This window comes from Balaenoptera borealis (genome assembly GCF_965194805.1).
Source record: "Balaenoptera borealis genome assembly, chromosome: 1".
Classification (NCBI taxonomy): Eukaryota; Metazoa; Chordata; class Mammalia; order Artiodactyla; family Balaenopteridae; genus Balaenoptera; species Balaenoptera borealis.
The window spans coordinates 67,299,539-67,325,692 of record NC_138860.1 but is presented as its reverse complement, the minus strand read 5'-3'; the positions used below and the strand labels follow the sequence as shown (position 1 = coordinate 67,325,692).

The 26,154-nt window shown below is 37.2% G+C and overlaps 1 long non-coding RNA gene across 1 annotated transcript in view; it reads left to right on the top strand.

The window, feature by feature from the left end:
* LOC309613820 overlaps positions 1-26,154 on the top strand; it is a 1,113,403-nt gene that overhangs the window by 8,882 nt on the left and 1,078,367 nt on the right. The gene's annotated exons all lie outside the window — the stretch shown is intronic.

Sequence of the window (26,154 nt, the reverse complement as noted above, 5' to 3'; positions counted from 1 at the left end):
CTGTTATATGTTTTTATACACTTAACATACATTAGTATATGTATGTTAACCCCATAGTCCTAGTTTACCCATCCTCCCACCTTTCATTTTGTCTAACCATTAGTTTATTTCATAAGTCTGTGAGTGTCTTTTTCTGTGGAAATATGTTCATTGGTAGCTATCTTAGGATAACATGTATAAATGTTATCATAGGATATTTGTCGTACCCTTTTGAGTTACTTAAACTTATATGATTATTTCTAGGCTCAACTGTAGTCCTGAAAACGGCATTGTTCATTTTTTTCCCGAGGCTACTATTCTATTTGGTACGTATACCACTTCTTCTTTGTCCATTCATCTGTTTATGAACCTTTTTTCTGCTTCCATGTCTTGGCTATTTCAATATTGCTGCAGTGCTCATTTGCCTGCCTGTGTCTTTCCGATTCAGGTGGTCTTAGGTTATAGGCCCAAAAGGTGACCTGCCGCATCATATGGTAGCTCAATTTTTACCTTTTCAAGCAGCTCCATTCAGTTTGCGTTACTGCTGTTACCACTTTACATCCCAGCAGCAGATAGAAGGTATACATTTCTCTAAAACCCCTTCAGCATTTATAGTTTGTAGACTTTTTGCTGATGGCCATTTGACTGGCGTGAGCTGAAACCTTTTTGGAGGTTGGATACGCATGTGGCGAATAATTCCTTATACTGATCTTTAGGCATATCCTTTTTCTTCTTTTCCTTTTTTTGTTAAAGTGTGAGTACAACTTCCCTCTTCATATTCACTTTTTGAAAAATTTCTCATGTGTTGAATTTTCTTGCGTATTCCCTACCCCAGGGCATTTTTTGAGGGCAGGTGTCATTTAGACCCCTGCAGTCGTTTTGACTATTAAGCAACCCTTAGCACTGGGTTTAAAGCTGCTGTTGTGGGAAACAGCCACAAGGCGGCAGCATTATTACGTTCTCAACTCTTGTTACTATGGCAACAGAGTCTTCCTGGAGGTAGTGTTCCGAGGTTGTAAATTAGAGTGGAATGTGCTGGGACAAGCCTCCAGAAGTTTATGTCTCCTTACTTATGTTTGTTTTTTAAATTTAATTTCTATTTCTTATCGGAGTAAATTTGATTTTAGTGTTTTGATTGCCTGGCTGTACAGAATCTGCTCAATGATTCATACATATGTCTGTTCATCCTCGGGTCCTGTTACCATGTGTGTGATTACAAAATGTATATTTTAAAGGTATTGGTGATTATATAATTCATACAGTTTATCTGTTATATGTTTTTATACACTTAACATACATTAGTATATGTATGTTAACCCCATAGTCCTAGTTAACCCATCCTCCCACCTTTCATTTTGGCTAACCATTAGTTTATTTCATAAGTCTGTGAGTGTCTTTTTCTGTGGAAATATGTTCATTGGTAGCAATCTTAGGATAACATGTATAAATGTTATCATAGGATATTTGTCGTACCCTTTTGAGTTACTTAAGCTTATATGATTATTTCTAGGCTCAACTGTAGCCCTGAAAACGGCATTGTTCATTTTTTTCCCGAGGCTACTATTCTATTTGGTACGTATACCACTTCTTCTTTGTCCATTCATCTGTTTATGAAGCTTTTTTCTGCTTCCATGTCTTGGCTATTTCAATATTGCTGCAGTGCTCATTTGCCTGCCTGTGTCTTTCCGATTCAGGTGGTCTTAGGTTATAGGCCCAAAAGGTGACCTGCCGCATCATATGGTAGCTCAATTTTTATCTTTTCAAGCAGCTCCATTCAGTTTGTGTTAGTGCTGTTACCACTTTACATCCCACCAGCAGCTAGAAGGTACACAGTTCTCTAAAACCCCTTCAGCATTCATAGTTTGTAGACATTTTGCTGATGGAAACGATTGGTGTGAGCTGAAACCATTTTCCATTTGAATTTGCATGTGTCTAATAATTCATTCTACTGAGCTTTAGGCATGTCCTTTTTTTTCTTTTCCTTTTTTTTTAAAGAGTGAGTACAACTTCCCTCCTCTTATTGATTTCTTGAAAAATTTCTCGTGTGTTGAATATTCTTGCCTATTCCTTACCCCAGGGCATTTTTCAGGGCAGGTGTCATTTAGAAACCTGCAGTCCATGTGACTATTAAGCAACCATTAGCACTGGGTTTAAAGCTGCTGTTGTGGGAAAGAGCCACAAGGCGGCAGCATTATTACGTTCTCATCTCTTGTTACTAGGGCAACAGAATCTTCCTGGAGGTAGTGTTCCGAGGTTGTAAATTAGAGTGGAATGTGCTGGGACAAGCCCCCAGAAGTTTATGTCTCCTTACTTAGGTTTGTTTTTTAAATTTAATTTCTATTTCTTATCGGAGTAAATTTGATTAGAGTGTTTTGATTGTCTGGCTGTACAGAAACTGCTCAATGATTCCTACATATGTCTGTTCATCTTCGGATTCTGTTACCATGTATGTGATTACAGAATGTATATTTTAAAGGTATTGGTGATTATATAATTCATACAGTTTATCTGTTATATGTTTTTATACACTTAACATACATTAGTATATGTATGTTAACCCCATAGTCCTAATTTACCCGTCCTCCCACCTTTCATTTTGGCTAACAATTAGTTTATTTCATAAGTCTGTGAGTGTCTTTTTCTGTGGAAATATGTTCATTGGTAGCAATCTTAGGATAACATGTATAAATGATATCATAGGATAATTGTCATACCCTTTTGACTTACTTAACCTTATATGATTATTTCTAGGCTCTACTGTAGTCCTGAAAACGGCATTGTTCATTTTTTCCCCGAGGCTACTATTCCATTCTGTCCATATACCACTTCTTCTCTGTCCATTCATCTGTTTATGGACATTTTTTTTGCTTCCATGTCTTTGCTATTTCAATATTGCTGCAGTGCACATTTGACTGCCTGTGTCTTTCCGATTCTGGTAGTCTTAGGTTATAAGCCCAAGAGGTGCCCTGCCGCATCATATGGTAGCTCAATTTTTACCTTTTCAAGCAGCTCCATTCAGTTTGCGTTAGTGCTGTTACCACTTTACATCCCACCAGCAGCTAGAAGGTACACAGTTCTCTAAAACCCCTTCAGCATTTATAGTTTATAGACATTTTGCTGATGGAAATGACTGGTGTGAGCTGAAACCTTTTTGAATTTGAATTTGCATGTGTCTAATAATTCCTTATACTGAGCTTTAGGCATGTCCTTTTTTTTCTTTTCCTTTTTTTTTAAAGAGTGAGTACAACTTCCCTCCTCTTATTGACTTCTTGAAAAATTTCTCATGTGTTGAATTTTCTTGCCTATTCCCTACCCCAGGGCATTTTTCAGGGCAGGTGTCATTTAGACCCCTGCAGTCGTTGTGACTATTAAGCAACCATTAGCACTGGGTTTAAAGCTGCTGTTGTGGGAAACAGCCACAAGGCGGCAGCATTATTACGTTCTCAACTCTTGTTACTAGGGCAACAGAATCTTCCTAGAGGTAGTGTTCTGAGGTTGTAAATTAGAGTGGAATGTGCTGGGACAAGCCCCCAGAAGTTTATGTCTCCTTACTTATGTTTGTTTTTTAAATTTCATTTCTATTTCTTATCAGCGTAAATTTGATTAGAGTGTTTTGATTGCCTGGCTGTACAGGATCTGCTCAATGATTCATACATATGTCTGTTCATCTTCGGGTCCTGTTACCATGTATGTGATTACAAAATGTATATTTTAAAGGTATTGGTGATTATATAATTCATACAGTTTATCTGTTATATGTTTTTATACACTTAACATACATTAGTATATGTATGTTAACCCCATAGTCCTAATTTACCCATCCTCCCACCTTTCATTTTGCTAACCATTAGTTTATTTCATAAGTCTGTGAGTGTCTTTTTCTGTGGAAATATGTTCATTGGTAGCAATCTTAGGATAACATGTATAAATATTATCATAGGATATTTGTCGTACCCTTTTGAGTTACTTAACCTTATATGATTATTTCTAGGCTCAACTGTAGTCCTGAAAATGGCGTTGTTCATTTTTTTCCCCAGGCTACTATTCTATTTGGTACGTATACTACTTCTTCTTTGTCCATTCATCTGTTTATGAACCTTTTTTCTGCTTCCATGTCTTGGCTATTTCAATATTGCTGCAGTGCTCATTTGCCTGCCTGTGTCTTTCCGATTCAGGTGGTCTTAGGTTATAGGCCCAAAGGGTGACCTGCTGCATCATATGGTAGCTCAATTTTTACCTTTTCAAGAAGCTCCATTCAGATTGCGTTAGTGCTGTTACCACTTTACATCCCACCAGCAGCTAGAAGGTACACAGTTCTCTAAAACCCCTTCAGCATTTATAGTTTATAGACATTTTGCTGATGGAAATGACTGGTGTGAGCTGAAACCTTTTTGAATTTGAATTTGCATGTGTCTAATAATTCCTTATACTGAGCTTTAGGCATGTCCTTTTTTTTCTTTTCCTTTTTTTTAAAGAGTGAGTACAACTTCCCTCTTATTGACTTCTTGAAAAATTTCTCATGTGTTGAATTTTCTTGCCTATTCCCTACCCCTGGGCATTTTTCAGGGCAGGTGTCATTTAGAGCCCTGCAGTCCTTGTGACTATTAAGCAACTATTAGTACTGGGTTTAAAGCTGCTGTTGTGGGAAACAGCCACAAGGCGGCAGCATTATTACGTTCTCAACTCTTGTTACTACGGCAACAGAGTCTTCCTGGAGGTAGTGTTCCGAGGTTGTAAATTAGAGTGGAATGTGCTGGGACAAGCCCCCAGAAGTTTATGTCTCCTTACTTATGTTTGTTTTTTAAATTTAATTTCTATTTCTTATCAGAGTAAATTTGATTAGAGTGTTTTGATTGCCTGGCTGTACAGAATCTGCTCAATGATTCATACATATGTCTGTTCATCTTCGGGTCCTGTTACCATGTATGTGATTACAAAATGTATATTTTAAAGGTATTGGTGATTATATAATTCATACAGTTTATCTGTTATATGTTTTTATACACTTAACATGCATTAGTATATGTATGTTAACCCCATAGTCCTAATTTACCCATCCTCCCACCTTTCATTTTGGCTAACCATTAGTTTATTTGATAAGTCTGTGAGTGTCTTTTTCTGTGGAAATATGTTCATTGGTAGCAATCTTAGGATAACATGTATAAATGTTTTCATAGGATATTTGTCGTACCCTTTTGAGTTACTTAACGTTATATGATTATTTCTAGGCTCAACTGTAATCCTGAAAACGGCATTGTTCATTTTTTTCCCGAGGCTACTATTCTATTTGGTACGTATACCACTTCTTCTTTGTCCATTCATCTGTTTATGAACCTTTTTTCTGCTTCCATGTCTTGGCTATTTCACTATTGCTGCACTGCTCATTTGCCTGCCTGTGTCTTTCCCATTCAGGTGGTCTTAGGTTATAGGCCCAAAAGGTGACCTGCCGCATCATATGGTAGCTCAATTTTTATCTTTTCAAGCAGCTCCATTCAGTTTGTGTTAGTGCTGTTACCACTTTACATCCCACCAGCAGCTAGAAGGTACACAGTTCTCTAAAACCCCTTCAGCATTTATAGTTTGTAGACATTTTGCTGATGGAAACGACTGGTGTGAGCTGAAACCTTTTTGAATTTGAATTTGCATGTGTCTAATAATTCATTCTACTGAGCTTTAGGCATGTCCTTTTTTTTCTTTTCCTTTTTTTTTAAAGAGTGAGTACAACTTCCCTCCTCTTATTGACTTCTTGAAAAATTTCTCATGTGTTGAATATTATTGCCTATTCCCTACCCCAGGGCATTTTTCAGGGCAGGTGTCATTTAGAGCCCTGCAGTCCATGTGACTATTAAGCAACCATTAGCACTGGGTTTAAAGCTGCTGTTGTGGGAAAGAGCCACAAGGCGGCAGCATTATTACGTTCTCATCTCTTGTTACTAGGGCAACAGAATCTTCCTGGAGTTAGTGTTCCGAGGTTGTAAATTAGAGTGGAATGTGCTGGGACAAGCCCCCAGAAGTTTATGTCTCCTTACTTAGGTTTGTTTTTTAAATGTAATTTCTATTTCTTATCGGAGTAAATTTGATTAGAGTGTTTTGATTGTCTGGCTGTACAGAAACTGCTCAATGATTCCTACATATGTCTGTTCATCTTCGGATTCTGTTACCATGTATGTGATTACAGAATGTATATTTTAAAGGTATTGGTGATTATATAATTCATACAGTTTATCTGTTATATGTTTTTATACACTTAACATACATTAGTATATGTATGTTAACCCCATAGTCCTAGTTTACCCATCCTCCCACCTTTCATTTTGTCTAACCATTAGTTTATTTCATAAGTCTGTGAGTGTCTTTTTCTGTGGAAATATGTTCATTGGTAGCTATCTTAGGATAACATGTATAAATGTTATCATAGGATATTTGTCGTACCCTTTTGAGTTACTTAACCTTATATGACTATTTCTAGGCTCAACTGTAGTCCTGAAAACGGCATTGTTCATTTTTTCCCCGAGGCTACTATTGCATTCTGTCCATATACCACTTCTTCTCTGTCCATTCATCTGTTTATGGACATTTTTTTTGCTTCCATGTCTTTGCTATTTCCATATTGCTGCAGTGCACATTTGACTGCCTGTGTCTTTCCGATTCTGGTAGTCTTAGGTTATAAGCCGAAGAGGTGCCCTGCCGCATCATATGGTAGCTCAATTTTTACCTTTTCAAGCAGCTCCATTCAGTTTGCGTTAGTGCTGTTACCACTTTACATCCCACCAGCAGATAGAAGGTATACATTTCTCTAAAACCCCTTCAGCATTTATAGTTTGTAGACTTTTTGCTGATGGCCATTTGACTGGTGTGAGCTGAAACCTTTTTGGAGGTTGGATACGCATGTGGCGAATAATTCCTTATACTGATCTTTAGGCATATCCTTTTTCTTCTTTTCCTTTTTTTGTTAAAGTGTGAGTACAACTTCCCTCTTCATATTCACTTTTTGAAAAATTTCTCATGTGTTGAATTTTCTTGCGTATTCCCTACCCCAGGGCATTTTTTGAGGGCAGGTGTCATTTAGACCCCTGCAGTCGTTTTGACTATTAAGCAACCATTAGCACTGGGTTTAAAGCTGCTGTTGTGGGAAACAGCCACAAGGCGGCAGCATTATTACGTTCTCAACTCTTGTTACTATGGCAACAGAGTCTTCCTGGAGGTAGTGTTCCGAGGTTGTAAATTAGAGTGGAATGTGCTGGGACAAGCCTCCAGAAGTTTATGTCTCCTTACTTATGTTTGTTTTTTAAATTTAATTTCTATTTCTTATCGGAGTAAATTTGATTTTAGTGTTTTGATTGCCTGGCTGTACAGAATCTGCTCAATGATTCATACATATGTCTGTTCATCTTCGGATTCTGTTACCATGTATTTGAATACAGAATGTATATTTTAAAGGTATTGGTGATTATATAATTCATATAGTTTATCTGTTATATGTTTATATGCATGTAACATACATTAGTATATTTATGTAAATCCCATAGTCCTAATTTACCCATCCTCCCCCCTTTCATTTTGGCTAACCATTAGTTTATTTCATAAGTCTGTGAGTGTCTTTTTCTGTGGAAATATGTTCATTGGTAGCAATCTTAGGATAACACGTATAAATGATATCATAGGATATTTGTCGTACCCTTTTGACTTACTTAACCTTATATTATTATTTCTAGGCTCTACTGTAGTCCTGAAAACGGCATTGTTCATTTTTTTCCCGAGGCTACTATTCCATTCTGTCCATATACCACTTCTTCTCTGTCCATTCCTCTGTTTATTGACATTTTTTTTGCTTCCATGTCTTTGCTATTTCCATATTGCTGCAGTGCACATTTGACTGCCTGTGTCTTTCCGATTCTGGTAGTCTTAGGTTATAAGCCCAAGAGGTGCCCTGCCGCATCATATGGTAGCTCAATTTTTACCTTTTCAAGCAGCTCCATTCAGTTTGCGTTAGTGCTGTTACCACTTTACATCCCACCAGCAGCTAGAAGGTACACAGTTCTCTAAAACCCCTTCAGCATTTATAGTTTATAGACATTTTGCTGATGGAAATGACTGGTGTGAGCTGAAACCTTTTTGAATTTGAATTTGCATGTGTCTAATAATTCCTTATACTGAGCTTTAGGCATGTCCTTTTTTTTCTTTTCCTTTTTTTTTAAAGAGTGAGTACAACTTCCCTCCTCTTATTGACTTCTTGAAAAATTTCTCATGTGTTGAATTTTCTTGACTATTCCCTACCCCAGGGCATTTTTAAGGGCAGGTGTCATTTAGAGCCCTGCAGTCCTTGTGACTATTAAGCAACCATTAGCACTGGGTTTAATGCTGCTGTTGTGGGAAACAGCCACAAGGCGGCAGCATTATTACGTTCTCATCTCTTGTTACTAGGGCAACAGAATCTTCCTGGAGGTAGTGTTCCGTGGTTGTAAATTAGAGTGGAATGTGCTGGGACGAGCCCCCAGAAGTTTATGTCTCCTTACTTATGTTTGTTTTTTAAATTTAATTCTATTTCTTTTTGGAGTAAATTTGATTAGAGTTTTTTGATTGTCTGGCTGTACAGAATCTGCTCAATGATTCCTACATATGTCTGTTCATCTTCGGATTCTGTTACCATGTATGTGAATACAGAATGTATATTTTAAAGGTATTGGTGATTATATAATTCATATAGTTTATCTGTTATATGTTTATATGCATGTAACATACATTAGTATATTTATGTTAATCCCATAGTCCTAATTTACCCATCCTCCCCCCTTTCATTTTGGCTAACCATTAGTTTATTTCATAAGTCTGTGAGTGTCTTTTTCTGTGGAAATATGTTCATTGGTAGCAATCTTAGGATAACATGTATAAATGATATCATAGGATATTTGTCATACCCTTTTGACTTACTTAACCTTATATTATTATTTCTAGGCTCTACTGTAGTCCTGAAAACGGCATTGTTCATTTTTTTCCCGAGGCTACTATTCCATTCTGTCCATATACCACTTCTTCTCTGTCCATTCATCTGTTTATGGACCTTTTTTTGCTTCCATGTCTTGGCTATTTCAGTATTGCTGCAGTGCACATTTGACTGCCTGTGTCTTTCCGATTCTGGTGGTCTTAGGTTATAAGCCCGAGAGGTGCCCTGCCGCATCATATGGTAGCTCAATTTCTACCTTTTCAAGCGGCTCCATTCAGTTTGCGTTAGTGCTGTTACCACTTTACATCCCAGCAGCAGATAGAAGGTACACATTTCTCTAAAACACCTTCAGCATTTATAGTTTGTAGACTTTTGCTGATGGCCATTTGACTGTTGTGAGCTGAAACCTTTATGGAGGTTGGATACGCATGTGGCGAATAATTCCTTATACTGATCTTTAGGCATATCCTTTTTCTTCTTTTCCTTTTTTTGTTAAAGTGTGAGTACAACTTCCCTCTTCATATTCACTTTTTGAAAAATTTCTCATGTGTTGAATTTTCTTGCCTATTCCCTACCCAAGGGCACTTTTTGAGGGCAGGTGTCATTTAGACCCCTGCAGTCGTTGTGACTATTAAGCAACCATTAGCACTGGGTTTAAAGCTGCTGTTGTGGGAAACAGCCACAAGGCGGCAGCATTATTACGTTCTCAACTCTTGTTACTAGGGCAACAGAATCTTCCTGGAGGTAGTGTTCTGAGGTTGTAAATTAGAGTGGAATGTGCTGGGACAAGCCCCCAGAAGTTTATGTCTCCTTACTTATGTTTGTTTTTTAAATTTCATTTCTATTTCTTATCAGCGTAAATTTGATTAGAGTGTTTTGATTGCCTGGCTGTACAGGATCTGCTCAATGATTCATACATATGTCTGTTCATCTTCGGGTCCTGTTACCATGTATGTGATTACAAAATGTATATTTTAAAGGTATTGGTGATTATATAATTCATACAGTTTATCTGTTATATGTTGTTATACACTTAACATACATTAGTATATGTATGTTAACCCCATAGTCCTAATTTACCCATCCTCCCACCTTTCATTTTGCTAACCATTAGTTTATTTCATAAGTCTGTGAGTGTCTTTTTCTGTGGAAATATGTTCATTGGTAGCAATCTTAGGATAACATGTATAAATATTATCATAGGATATTTGTCGTACCCTTTTGAGTTACTTAACCTTATATGATTATTTCTAGGCTCAACTGTAGTCCTGAAAACGGCGTTGTTCATTTTTTTCCCCAGGCTACTATTCTATTTGGTACGTATACTACTTCTTCTTTGTCCATTCATCTGTTTATGAACCTTTTTTCTGCTTCCATGTCTTGGCTATTTCAATATTGCTGCAGTGCTCATTTGCCTGCCTGTGTCTTTCCGATTCAGGTGGTCTTAGGTTATAGGCCCAAAGGGTGACCTGCTGCATCATATGGTAGCTCAATTTTTACCTTTTCAAGAAGCTCCATTCAGTTTGCGTTAGTGCTGTTACCACTTTACATCCCACAAGCAGCTAGAAGGTACACAGTTCTCTAAAACCCCTTCAGCATTTATAGTTTATAGACATTTTGCTGATGGAAATGACTGGTGTGAGCTGAAACCTTTTTGAATTTGAATTTGCATGTGTCTAATAATTCCTTATACTGAGCTTTAGGCATGTCCTTTTTTTTCTTTTCCTTTTTTTTAAAGAGTGAGTACAACTTCCCTCCTCTTATTGACTTCTTGAAAAATTTCTCATGTGTTGAATTTTCTTGCCTATTCCCTACCCCAGGGCATTTTTCAGGGCAGGTGTCATTTAGAGCCCTGCAGTCCATGTGACTATTAAGCAACCATTAGCACTGGGTTTAAAGCTGCTGTTGTGGGAAAGAGCCACAAGGCGGCAGCATTATTACGTTCTCATCTCTTGTTACTAGGGCAACAGAATCTTCCTGGAGGTAGTGTTCCGAGGTTGTAAATTAGAGTGGAATGTGCTGGGACAAGCCCCCAGAAGTTTATGTCTCCTTACTTAGGTTTGTTTTTTAAATGTAATTTCTATTTCTTATCGGAGTAAATTTGATTAGAGTGTTTTGATTGTCTGGCTGTACAGAAACTGCTCAATGATTCCTACATATGTCTGTTCATCTTCGGATTCTGTTACCATGTATGTTATTACAGAATGTATATTTTAAAGGTATTGGTGATTATATAATTCATACAGTTTATCTGTTATATGTTTTTATACACTTAACATACATTAGTATATGTATGTTAACCCCATAGTCCTAATTTACCCATCCTCCCACCTTTCATTTTGGCTAACAATTAGTTTATTTTATAAGTCTGTGAGTGTCTTTTTCTGTGGAAATATGTTCATTGGTAGCAATCTTAGGATAACATGTATAAATGATATCATAGGATATTTGTCATACCCTTTTGACTTACTTAACCTTATATGATTATTTCTAGGCTCAACTCTAGTCCTTAAAACGGCATTGTTCATTTTTTCCCCGAGGCTACTATTGCATTCTGTCCATATACCACTTCTTCTCTGTCCATTCATCTGTTTATGGACATTTTTTTTGCTTCCATGTCTTTGCTATTTCCATATTGCTGCAGTGCACATTTGACTGCCTGTGTCTTTCCGATTCTGGTAGTCTTAGGTTATAAGCCGAAGAGGTGCCCTGCCGCATCATATGGTAGCTCAATTTTTACCTTTTCAAGCAGCTCCATTCAGTTTGCGTTAGTGCTGTTACCACTTTACATCCCACCAGCAGATAGAAGGTATACATTTCTCTAAAACCCCTTCAGCATTTATAGTTTGTAGACTTTTTGCTGATGGCCATTTGACTGGTGTGAGCTGAAACCTTTTTGGAGGTTGGATACGCATGTGGCGAATAATTCCTTATACTGATCTTTAGGCATATCCTTTTTCTTCTTTTCCTTTTTTTGTTAAAGTGTGAGTACAACTTCCCTCTTCATATTCACTTTTTGAAAAATTTCTCATGTGTTGAATTTTTTTGCGTATTCCCTACCCCAGGGCATTTTTTGAGGGCAGGTGTCATTTAGACCCCTGCAGTCGTTTTGACTATTAAGCAACCATTAGCACTGGGTTTAAAGCTGCTGTTGTGGGAAACAGCCACAAGGCGGCAGCATTATTACGTTCTCAACTCTTGTTACTATGGCAACAGAGTCTTCCTGGAGGTAGTGTTCCGAGGTTGTAAATTAGAGTGGAATGTGCTGGGACAAGCCTCCAGAAGTTTATGTCTCCTTACTTATGTTTGTTTTTTAAATTTAATTTCTATTTCTTATCGGAGTAAATTTGATTTTAGTGTTTTGATTGCCTGGCTGTACAGAATCTGCTCAATGATTCATACATATGTCTGTTCATCTTCGGATTCTGTTACCATGTATTTGAATACAGAATGTATATTTTAAAGGTATTGGTGATTATATAATTCATATAGTTTATCTGTTATATGTTTATATGCATGTAACATACATTAGTATATTTATGTAAATCCCATAGTCCTAATTTACCCATCCTCCCCCCTTTCATTTTGGCTAACCATTAGTTTATTTCATAAGTCTGTGAGTGTCTTTTTCTGTGGAAATATGTTCATTGGTAGCAATCTTAGGATAACACGTATAAATGATATCATAGGATATTTGTCGTACCCTTTTGACTTACTTAACCTTATATTATTATTTCTAGGCTCTACTGTAGTCCTGAAAACGGCATTGTTCATTTTTTTCCCGAGGCTACTATTCCATTCTGTCCATATACCACTTCTTCTCTGTCCATTCATCTGTTTATGGACATTTTTTTTGCTTCCATGTCTTTGCTATTTCCATATTGCTGCAGTGCACATTTGACTGCCTGTGTCTTTCCGATTCTGGTAGTCTTAGGTTATAAGCCCAAGAGGTGCCCTGCCGCATCATATGGTAGCTCAATTTTTACCTTTTCAAGCAGCTCCATTCAGTTTGCGTTAGTGCTGTTACCACTTTACATCCCACCAGCAGCTAGAAGGTACACAGTTCTCTAAAACCCCTTCAGCATTTATAGTTTATAGACATTTTGCTGATGGAAATGACTGGTGTGAGCTGAAACCTTTTTGAATTTGAATTTGCATGTGTCTAATAATTCCTTATACTGAGCTTTAGGCATGTCCTTTTTTTTCTTTTCCTTTTTTTTTAAAGAGTGAGTACAACTTCCCTCCTCTTATTGACTTCTTGAAAAATTTCTCATGTGTTGAATTTTCTTGACTATTCCCTACCCCAGGGCATTTTTAAGGGCAGGTGTCATTTAGAGCCCTGCAGTCCTTGTGACTATTAAGCAACCATTAGCACTGGGTTTAATGCTGCTGTTGTGGGAAACAGCCACAAGGCGGCAGCATTATTACGTTCTCATCTCTTGTTACTAGGGCAACAGAATCTTCCTGGAGGTAGTGTTCCGTGGTTGTAAATTAGAGTGGAATGTGCTGGGACGAGCCCCCAGAAGTTTATGTCTCCTTACTTATGTTTGTTTTTTAAATTTAATTCTATTTCTTTTTGGAGTAAATTTGATTAGAGTTTTTTGATTGTCTGGCTGTACAGAATCTGCTCAATGATTCCTACATATGTCTGTTCATCTTCGGATTCTGTTACCATGTATGTGAATACAGAATGTATATTTTAAAGGTATTGGTGATTATATAATTCATATAGTTTATCTGTTATATGTTTATATGCATGTAACATACATTAGTATATTTATGTTAATCCCATAGTCCTAATTTACCCATCCTCCCCCCTTTCATTTTGGCTAACCATTAGTTTATTTCATAAGTCTGTGAGTGTCTTTTTCTGTGGAAATATGTTCATTGGTAGCAATCTTAGGATAACATGTATAAATGATATCATAGGATATTTGTCATACCCTTTTGACTTACTTAACCTTATATTATTATTTCTAGGCTCTACTGTAGTCCTGAAAACGGCATTGTTCATTTTTTTCCCGAGGCTACTATTCCATTCTGTCCATATACCACTTCTTCTCTGTCCATTCATCTGTTTATGGACCTTTTTTTGCTTCCATGTCTTGGCTATTTCAGTATTGCTGCAGTGCACATTTGACTGCCTGTGTCTTTCCGATTCTGGTGGTCTTAGGTTATAAGCCCGAGAGGTGCCCTGCCGCATCATATGGTAGCTCAATTTCTACCTTTTCAAGCGGCTCCATTCAGTTTGCGTTAGTGCTGTTACCACTTTACATCCCAGCAGCAGATAGAAGGTACACATTTCTCTAAAACACCTTCAGCATTTATAGTTTGTAGACTTTTGCTGATGGCCATTTGACTGTTGTGAGCTGAAACCTTTATGGAGGTTGGATACGCATGTGGCGAATAATTCCTTATACTGATCTTTAGGCATATCCTTTTTCTTCTTTTCCTTTTTTTGTTAAAGTGTGAGTACAACTTCCCTCTTCATATTCACTTTTTGAAAAATTTCTCATGTGTTGAATTTTCTTGCCTATTCCCTACCCAAGGGCACTTTTTGAGGGCAGGTGTCATTTAGACCCCTGCAGTCGTTGTGACTATTAAGCAACCATTAGCACTGGGTTTAAAGCTGCTGTTGTGGGAAACTGCCACAAGGCGGCAGCATTATTACGTTCTCAACTCTTGTTACTAGGGCAACAGAATCTTCCTGGAGGTAGTGTTCTGAGGTTGTAAATTAGAGTGGAATGTGCTGGGACAAGCCCCCAGAAGTTTATGTCTCCTTACTTATGTTTGTTTTTTAAATTTCATTTCTATTTCTTATCAGCGTAAATTTGATTAGAGTGTTTTGATTGCCTGGCTGTACAGGATCTGCTCAATGATTCATACATATGTCTGTTCATCTTCGGGTCCTGTTACCATGTATGTGATTACAAAATGTATATTTTAAAGGTATTGGTGATTATATAATTCATACAGTTTATCTGTTATATGTTGTTATACACTTAACATACATTAGTATATGTATGTTAACCCCATAGTCCTAATTTACCCATCCTCCCACCTTTCATTTTGCTAACCATTAGTTTATTTCATAAGTCTGTGAGTGTCTTTTTCTGTGGAAATATGTTCATTGGTAGCAATCTTAGGATAACATGTATAAATATTATCATAGGATATTTGTCGTACCCTTTTGAGTTACTTAACCTTATATGATTATTTCTAGGCTCAACTGTAGTCCTGAAAACGGCGTTGTTCATTTTTTTCCCCAGGCTACTATTCTATTTGGTACGTATACTACTTCTTCTTTGTCCATTCATCTGTTTATGAACCTTTTTTCTGCTTCCATGTCTTGGCTATTTCAATATTGCTGCAGTGCTCATTTGCCTGCCTGTGTCTTTCCGATTCAGGTGGTCTTAGGTTATAGGCCCAAAGGGTGACCTGCTGCATCATATGGTAGCTCAATTTTTACCTTTTCAAGAAGCTCCATTCAGTTTGCGTTAGTGCTGTTACCACTTTACATCCCACAAGCAGCTAGAAGGTACACAGTTCTCTAAAACCCCTTCAGCATTTATAGTTTATAGACATTTTGCTGATGGAAATGACTGGTGTGAGCTGAAACCTTTTTGAATTTGAATTTGCATGTGTCTAATAATTCCTTATACTGAGCTTTAGGCATGTCCTTTTTTTTCTTTTCCTTTTTTTTAAAGAGTGAGTACAACTTCCCTCCTCTTATTGACTTCTTGAAAAATTTCTCATGTGTTGAATTTTCTTGCCTATTCCCTACCCCAGGGCATTTTTCAGGGCAGGTGTCATTTAGAGCCCTGCAGTCCATGTGACTATTAAGCAACCATTAGCACTGGGTTTAAAGCTGCTGTTGTGGGAAAGAGCCACAAGGCGGCAGCATTATTACGTTCTCATCTCTTGTTACTAGGGCAACAGAATCTTCCTGGAGGTAGTGTTCTGAGGTTGTAAATTAGAGTGGAATGTGCTGGGACAAGCCCCCAGAAGTTTATGTCTCCTTACTTAGGTTTGTTTTTTAAATGTAATTTCTATTTCTTATCGGAGTAAATTTGATTAGAGTGTTTTGATTGTCTGGCTGTACAGAAACTGCTCAATGATTCCTACATATGTCTGTTCATCTTCGGATTCTGTTACCATGTATGTTATTACAGAATGTATATTTTAAAGGTATTGGTGATTATATAATTCATACAGTTTATCTGTTATATGTTTTTATACACTTAACATACATTAGTATATGTATGTTAACCCCATAGTCCTAATTTACCCATCCTCCCACCTTTCATTTTGGCTAACAATTAGTTTATTTTATAAGTCTGTGAGTGTCTTTTTCTGTGGAAATATGTTCATTGGTAGCAATCTTAGGATAACATGTATAAATGATATCATAGGATATTTGTCATACCCTTTTGACTTACTTAACCTTATATGATTATTTCTAGGCTCAACTCTAGTCCTTAAAACGGCATTGTTCATTTTTTCCCCGAGGCTACTATTGCATTCTGTCCATATACCACTTCTTCTCTGTCCATTCATCTGTTTATGGACATTTTTTTTGCTTCCATGTCTTTGCTATTTCCATATTGCTGCAGTGCACATTTGACTGCCTGTGTCTTTCCGATTCTGGTAGTCTTAGGTTATAAGCCGAAGAGGTGCCCTGCCGCATCATATGGTAGCTCAATTTTTACCTTTTCAAGCAGCTCCATTCAGTTTGCGTTAGTGCTGTTACCACTTTACATCCCACCAGCAGATAGAAGGTATACATTTCTCTAAAACCCCTTCAGCATTTATAGTTTGTAGACTTTTTGCTGATGGCCATTTGACTGGTGTGAGCTGAAACCTTTTTGGAGGTTGGATACGCATGTGGCGAATAATTCCTTATACTGATCTTTAGGCATATCCTTTTTCTTCTTTTCCTTTTTTTGTTAAAGTGTGAGTACAACTTCCCTCTTCATATTCACTTTTTGAAAAATTTCTCATGTGTTGAATTTTTTTGCGTATTCCCTACCCCAGGGCATTTTTTGAGGGCAGGTGTCATTTAGACCCCTGCAGTCGTTTTGACTATTAAGCAACCATTAGCACTGGGTTTAAAGCTGCTGTTGTGGGAAACAGCCACAAGGCGGCAGCATTATTACGTTCTCAACTCTTGTTACTATGGCAACAGAGTCTTCCTGGAGGTAGTGTTCCGAGGTTGTAAATTAGAGTGGAATGTGCTGGGACAAGCCTCCAGAAGTTTATGTCTCCTTACTTATGTTTGTTTTTTAAATTTAATTTCTATTTCTTATCGGAGTAAATTTGATTTTAGTGTTTTGATTGCCTGGCTGTACAGAATCTGCTCAATGATTCATACATATGTCTGTTCATCTTCGGATTCTGTTACCATGTATTTGAATACAGAATGTATATTTTAAAGGTATTGGTGATTATATAATTCATATAGTTTATCTGTTATATGTTTATATGCATGTAACATACATTAGTATATTTATGTAAATCCCATAGTCCTAATTTACCCATCCTCCCCCCTTTCATTTTGGCTAACCATTAGTTTATTTCATAAGTCTGTGAGTGTCTTTTTCTGTGGAAATATGTTCATTGGTAGCAATCTTAGGATAACACGTATAAATGATATCATAGGATATTTGTCGTACCCTTTTGACTTACTTAACCTTATATTATTATTTCTAGGCTCTACTGTAGTCCTGAAAACGGCATTGTTCATTTTTTTCCCGAGGCTACTATTCCATTCTGTCCATATACCACTTCTTCTCTGTCCATTCATCTGTTTATGGACATTTTTTTTGCTTCCATGTCTTTGCTATTTCCATATTGCTGCAGTGCACATTTGACTGCCTGTGTCTTTCCGATTCTGGTAGTCTTAGGTTATAAGCCCAAGAGGTGCCCTGCCGCATCATATGGTAGCTCAATTTTTACCTTTTCAAGCAGCTCCATTCAGTTTGCGTTAGTGCTGTTACCACTTTACATCCCACCAGCAGCTAGAAGGTACACAGTTCTCTAAAACCCCTTCAGCATTTATAGTTTATAGACATTTTGCTGATGGAAATGACTGGTGTGAGCTGAAACCTTTTTGAATTTGAATTTGCATGTGTCTAATAATTCCTTATACTGAGCTTTAGGCATGTCCTTTTTTTTCTTTTCCTTTTTTTTTAAAGAGTGAGTACAACTTCCCTCCTCTTATTGACTTCTTGAAAAATTTCTCATGTGTTGAATTTTCTTGACTATTCCCTACCCCAGGGCATTTTTAAGGGCAGGTGTCATTTAGAGCCCTGCAGTCCTTGTGACTATTAAGCAACCATTAGCACTGGGTTTAATGCTGCTGTTGTGGGAAACAGCCACAAGGCGGCAGCATTATTACGTTCTCATCTCTTGTTACTAGGGCAACAGAATCTTCCTGGAGGTAGTGTTCCGTGGTTGTAAATTAGAGTGGAATGTGCTGGGACGAGCCCCCAGAAGTTTATGTCTCCTTACTTATGTTTGTTTTTTAAATTTAATTCTATTTCTTTTTGGAGTAAATTTGATTAGAGTTTTTTGATTGTCTGGCTGTACAGAATCTGCTCAATGATTCCTACATATGTCTGTTCATCTTCGGATTCTGTTACCATGTATGTGAATACAGAATGTATATTTTAAAGGTATTGGTGATTATATAATTCATATAGTTTATCTGTTATATGTTTATATGCATGTAACATACATTAGTATATTTATGTTAATCCCATAGTCCTAATTTACCCATCCTCCCCCCTTTCATTTTGGCTAACCATTAGTTTATTTCATAAGTCTGTGAGTGTCTTTTTCTGTGGAAATATGTTCATTGGTAGCAATCTTAGGATAACATGTATAAATGATATCATAGGATATTTGTCATACCCTTTTGACTTACTTAACCTTATATTATTATTTCTAGGCTCTACTGTAGTCCTGAAAACGGCATTGTTCATTTTTTTCCCGAGGCTACTATTCCATTCTGTCCATATACCACTTCTTCTCTGTCCATTCATCTGTTTATGGACCTTTTTTTGCTTCCATGTCTTGGCTATTTCAGTATTGCTGCAGTGCACATTTGACTGCCTGTGTCTTTCCGATTCTGGTGGTCTTAGGTTATAAGCCCGAGAGGTGCCCTGCCGCATCATATGGTAGCTCAATTTCTACCTTTTCAAGCGGCTCCATTCAGTTTGCGTTAGTGCTGTTACCACTTTACATCCCAGCAGCAGATAGAAGGTACACATTTCTCTAAAACACCTTCAGCATTTATAGTTTGTAGACTTTTGCTGATGGCCATTTGACTGTTGTGAGCTGAAACCTTTATGGAGGTTGGATATGCATGTGGCGAATAATTCCTTATACTGATCTTTAGGCATATCCTTTTTCTTCTTTTCCTTTTTTTGTTAAAGTGTGAGTACAACTTCCCTCTTCATATTCACTTTTTGAAAAATTTCTCATGTGTTGAATTTTCTTGCCTATTCCCTACCCAAGGGCACTTTTTGAGGGCAGGTGTCATTTAGACCCCTGCAGTCGTTGTGACTATTAAGCAACCATTAGCACTGGGTTTAAAGCTGCTGTTGTGGGAAACAGCCACAAGGCGGCAGCATTATTACGTTCTCAACTCTTGTTACTAGGGCAACAGAATCTTCCTGGAGGTAGTGTTCTGAGGTTGTAAATTAGAGTGGAATGTGCTGGGACAAGCCCCCAGAAGTTTATGTCTCCTTACTTATGTTTGTTTTTTAAATTTCATTTCTATTTCTTATCAGCGTAAATTTGATTAGAGTGTTTTGATTGCCTGGCTGTACAGGATCTGCTCAATGATTCATACATATGTCTGTTCATCTTCGGGTCCTGTTACCATGTATGTGATTACAAAATGTATATTTTAAAGGTATTGGTGATTATATAATTCATACAGTTTATCTGTTATATGTTGTTATACACTTAACATACATTAGTATATGTATGTTAACCCCATAGTCCTAATTTACCCATCCTCCCACCTTTCATTTTGCTAACCATTAGTTTATTTCATAAGTCTGTGAGTGTCTTTTTCTGTGGAAATATGTTCATTGGTAGCAATCTTAGGATAACATGTATAAATATTATCATAGGATATTTGTCGTACCCTTTTGAGTTACTTAACCTTATATGATTATTTCTAGGCTCAACTGTAGTCCTGAAAACGGCGTTGTTCATTTTTTTCCCCAGGCTACTATTCTATTTGGTACGTATACTACTTCTTCTTTGTCCATTCATCTGTTTATGAACCTTTTTTCTGCTTCCATGTCTTGGCTATTTCAATATTGCTGCAGTGCTCATTTGCCTGCCTGTGTCTTTCCGATTCAGGTGGTCTTAGGTTATAGGCCCAAAGGGTGACCTGCTGCATCATATGGTAGCTCAATTTTTACCTTTTCAAGAAGCTCCATTCAGTTTGCGTTAGTGCTGTTACCACTTTACATCCCACCAGCAGCTAGAAGGTACACAGTTCTCTAAAACCCCTTCAGCATTTATAGTTTATAGACATTTTGCTGATGGAAATGACTGGTGTGAGCTGAAACCTTTTTGAATTTGAATTTGCATGTGTCTAATAATTCCTTATACTGAGCTTTAGGCATGTCCTTTTTTTTCTTTTCCTTTTTTTTAAAGAGTGAGTACAACTTCCCTCCTCTTATTGACTTCTTGAAAAATTTCTCATGTGTTGAATTTTCTTGCCTATTCCCTACCCCAGGGCATTTTTCAGGGCAGGTGTCATTTAAAGCCCTGCAGTCCATGTGACTATTAAGCAACCATTAGCACTGGGTTTAAAGCTGCTGTTGTGGGAAAGAGCCACAAGGCGGCAGCATTATTACGTTCTCATCTCTTGTTACTAGGGCAACAGAATCTTCCTGGAGGTAGTGTTCCGAGGTTGTAAATTAGAGTGGAATGTGCTGGGACAAGCCCCCAGAAGTTTATGTCTCCTTACTTAGGTTTGTTTTTTAAATGTAATTTCTATTTCTTATCGGAGTAAATTTGATTAGAGTGTTTTGATTGTCTGGCTGTACAGAAACTGCTCAATGATTCCTACATATGTCTGTTCATCTTCGGATTCTGTTACCATGTATGTTATTACAGAATGTATATTTTAAAGGTATTGGTGATTATATAATTCATACAGTTTATCTGTTATATGTTTTTATACACTTAACATACATTAGTATATGTATGTTAACCCCATAGTCCTAATTTACCCATCCTCCCACCTTTCATTTTGGCTAACAATTAGTTTATTTCATAAGTCTGTGAGTGTCTTTTTCTGTGGAAATATGTTCATTGGTAGCAATCTTAGGATAACATGTATAAATGATATCATAGGATATTTGTCATACCCTTTTGACTTACTTAACCTTATATGATTATTTCTAGGCTCAACTCTAGTCCTTAAAACGGCATTGTTCATTTTTTCCCCGAGGCTACTATTGCATTCTGTCCATATACCACTTCTTCTCTGTCCATTCATCTGTTTATGGACATTTTTTTTGCTTCCATGTCTTTGCTATTTCCATATTGCTGCAGTGCACATTTGACTGCCTGTGTCTTTCCGATTCTGGTAGTCTTAGGTTATAAGCCGAAGAGGTGCCCTGCCGCATCATATGGTAGCTCAATTTTTACCTTTTCAAGCAGCTCCATTCAGTTTGCGTTAGTGCTGTTACCACTTTACATCCCACCAGCAGATAGAAGGTATACATTTCTCTAAAACCCCTTCAGCATTTATAGTTTGTAGACTTTTTGCTGATGGCCATTTGACTGGTGTGAGCTGAAACCTTTTTGGAGGTTGGATACGCATGTGGCGAATAATTCCTTATACTGATCTTTAGGCATATCCTTTTTCTTCTTTTCCTTTTTTTGTTAAAGTGTGAGTACAACTTCCCTCTTCATATTCACTTTTTGAAAAATTTCTCATGTGTTGAATTTTTTTGCGTATTCCCTACCCCAGGGCATTTTTTGAGGGCAGGTGTCATTTAGACCCCTGCAGTCGTTTTGACTATTAAGCAACCATTAGCACTGGGTTTAAAGCTGCTGTTGTGGGAAACAGCCACAAGGCGGCAGCATTATTACGTTCTCAACTCTTGTTACTATGGCAACAGAGTCTTCCTGGAGGTAGTGTTCCGAGGTTGTAAATTAGAGTGGAATGTGCTGGGACAAGCCTCCAGAAGTTTATGTCTCCTTACTTATGTTTGTTTTTTAAATTTAATTTCTATTTCTTATCGGAGTAAATTTGATTTTAGTGTTTTGATTGCCTGGCTGTACAGAATCTGCTCAATGATTCATACATATGTCTGTTCATCTTCGGATTCTGTTACCATGTATTTGAATACAGAATGTATATTTTAAAGGTATTGGTGATTATATAATTCATATAGTTTATCTGTTATATGTTTATATGCATGTAACATACATTAGTATATTTATGTAAATCCCATGGTCCTAATTTACCCATCCTCCCCCCTTTCATTTTGGCTAACCATTAGTTTATTTCATAAGTCTGTGAGTGTCTTTTTCTGTGGAAATATGTTCATTGGTAGCAATCTTAGGATAACACGTATAAATGATATCATAGGATATTTGTCGTACCCTTTTGACTTACTTAACCTTATATTATTATTTCTAGGCTCTACTGTAGTCCTGAAAACGGCATTGTTCATTTTTTTCCCGAGGCTACTATTCCATTCTGTCCATATACCACTTCTTCTCTGTCCATTCATCTGTTTATGGACATTTTTTTTGCTTCCATGTCTTTGCTATTTCCATATTGCTGCAGTGCACATTTGACTGCCTGTGTCTTTCCGATTCTGGTAGTCTTAGGTTATAAGCCCAAGAGGTGCCCTGCCGCATCATATGGTAGCTCAATTTTTACCTTTTCAAGCAGCTCCATTCAGTTTGCGTTAGTGCTGTTACCACTTTACATCCCACCAGCAGCTAGAAGGTACACAGTTCTCTAAAACCCCTTCAGCATTTATAGTTTATAGACATTTTGCTGATGGAAATGACTGGTGTGAGCTGAAACCTTTTTGAATTTGAATTTGCATGTGTCTAATAATTCCTTATACTGAGCTTTAGGCATGTCCTTTTTTTTCTTTTCCTTTTTTTTTAAAGAGTGAGTACAACTTCCCTCCTCTTATTGACTTCTTGAAAAATTTCTCATGTGTTGAATTTTCTTGACTATTCCCTACCCCAGGGCATTTTTAAGGGCAGGTGTCATTTAGAGCCCTGCAGTCCTTGTGACTATTAAGCAACCATTAGCACTGGGTTTAATGCTGCTGTTGTGGGAAACAGCCACAAGGCGGCAGCATTATTACGTTCTCATCTCTTGTTACTAGGGCAACAGAATCTTCCTGGAGGTAGTGTTCCGTGGTTGTAAATTAGAGTGGAATGTGCTGGGACGAGCCCCCAGAAGTTTATGTCTCCTTACTTATGTTTGTTTTTTAAATTTAATTCTATTTCTTTTTGGAGTAAATTTGATTAGAGTTTTTTGATTGTCTGGCTGTACAGAATCTGCTCAATGATTCCTACATATGTCTGTTCATCTTCGGATTCTGTTACCATGTATGTGAATACAGAATGTATATTTTAAAGGTATTGGTGATTATATAATTCATATAGTTTATCTGTTATATGTTTATATGCATGTAACATACATTAGTATATTTATGTTAATCCCATAGTCCTAATTTACCCATCCTCCCCCCTTTCATTTTGGCTAACCATTAGTTTATTTCATAAGTCTGTGAGTGTCTTTTTCTGTGGAAATATGTTCATTGGTAGCAATCTTAGGATAACATGTATAAATGATATCATAGGATATTTGTCATACCCTTTTGACTTACTTAACCTTATATTATTATTTCTAGGCTCTACTGTAGTCCTGAAAACGGCATTGTTCATTTTTTTCCCGAGGCTACTATTCCATTCTGTCCATATACCACTTCTTCTCTGTCCATTCATCTGTTTATGGACCTTTTTTTGCTTCCATGTCTTGGCTATTTCAGTATTGCTGCAGTGCACATTTGACTGCCTGTGTCTTTCCGATTCTGGTGGTCTTAGGTTATAAGCCCGAGAGGTGCCCTGCCGCATCATATGGTAGCTCAATTTCTACCTTTTCAAGCGGCTCCATTCAGTTTGCGTTAGTGCTGTTACCACTTTACATCCCAGCAGCAGATAGAAGGTACACATTTCTCTAAAACACCTTCAGCATTTATAGTTTGTAGACTTTTGCTGATGGCCATTTGACTGTTGTGAGCTGAAACCTTTATGGAGGTTGGATACGCATGTGGCGAATAATTCCTTATACTGATCTTTAGGCATATCCTTTTTCTTCTTTTCCTTTTTTTGTTAAAGTGTGAGTACAACTTCCCTCTTCATATTCACTTTTTGAAAAATTTCTCATGTGTTGAATTTTCTTGCCTATTCCCTACCCAAGGGCACTTTTTGAGGGCAGGTGTCATTTAGACCCCTGCAGTCGTTGTGACTATTAAGCAACCATTAGCACTGGGTTTAAAGCTGCTGTTGTGGGAAACAGCCACAAGGCGGCAGCATTATTACGTTCTCAACTCTTGTTACTAGGGCAACAGAATCTTCCTGGAGGTAGTGTTCTGAGGTTGTAAATTAGAGTGGAATGTGCTGGGACAAGCCCCCAGAAGTTTATGTCTCCTTACTTATGTTTGTTTTTTAAATTTCATTTCTATTTCTTATCAGCGTAAATTTGATTAGAGTGTTTTGATTGCCTGGCTGTACAGGATCTGCTCAATGATTCATACATATGTCTGTTCATCTTCGGGTCCTGTTACCATGTATGTGATTACAAAATGTATATTTTAAAGGTATTGGTGATTATATAATTCATACAGTTTATCTGTTATATGTTGTTATACACTTAACATACATTAGTATATGTATGTTAACCCCATAGTCCTAATTTACCCATCCTCCCACCTTTCATTTTGCTAACCATTAGTTTATTTCATAAGTCTGTGAGTGTCTTTTTCTGTGGAAATATGTTCATTGGTAGCAATCTTAGGATAACATGTATAAATATTATCATAGGATATTTGTCGTACCCTTTTGAGTTACTTAACCTTATATGATTATTTCTAGGCTCAACTGTAGTCCTGAAAACGGCGTTGTTCATTTTTTTCCCCAGGCTACTATTCTATTTGGTACGTATACTACTTCTTCTTTGTCCATTCATCTGTTTATGAACCTTTTTTCTGCTTCCATGTCTTGGCTATTTCAATATTGCTGCAGTGCTCATTTGCCTGCCTGTGTCTTTCCGATTCAGGTGGTCTTAGGTTATAGGCCCAAAGGGTGACCTGCTGCATCATATGGTAGCTCAATTTTTACCTTTTCAAGAAGCTCCATTCAGTTTGCGTTAGTGCTGTTACCACTTTACATCCCACAAGCAGCTAGAAGGTACACAGTTCTCTAAAACCCCTTCAGCATTTATAGTTTATAGACATTTTGCTGATGGAAATGACTGGTGTGAGCTGAAACCTTTTTGAATTTGAATTTGCATGTGTCTAATAATTCCTTATACTGAGCTTTAGGCATGTCCTTTTTTTTCTTTTCCTTTTTTTTAAAGAGTGAGTACAACTTCCCTCCTCTTATTGACTTCTTGAAAAATTTCTCATGTGTTGAATTTTCTTGCCTATTCCCTACCCCAGGGCATTTTTCAGGGCAGGTGTCATTTAGAGCCCTGCAGTCCATGTGACTATTAAGCAACCATTAGCACTGGGTTTAAAGCTGCTGTTGTGGGAAAGAGCCACAAGGCGGCAGCATTATTACGTTCTCATCTCTTGTTACTAGGGCAACAGAATCTTCCTGGAGGTAGTGTTCCGTGGTTGTAAATTAGAGTGGAATGTGCTGGGACAAGCCCCCAGAAGTTTATGTCTCCTTACTTAGGTTTGTTTTTTAAATGTAATTTCTATTTCTTATCGGAGTAAATTTGATTAGAGTGTTTTGATTGTCTGGCTGTACAGAAACTGCTCAATGATTCCTACATATGTCTGTTCATCTTCGGATTCTGTTACCATGTATGTTATTACAGAATGTATATTTTAAAGGTATTGGTGATTATATAATTCATACAGTTTATCTGTTATATGTTTTTATACACTTAACATACATTAGTATATGTATGTTAACCCCATAGTCCTAATTTACCCATC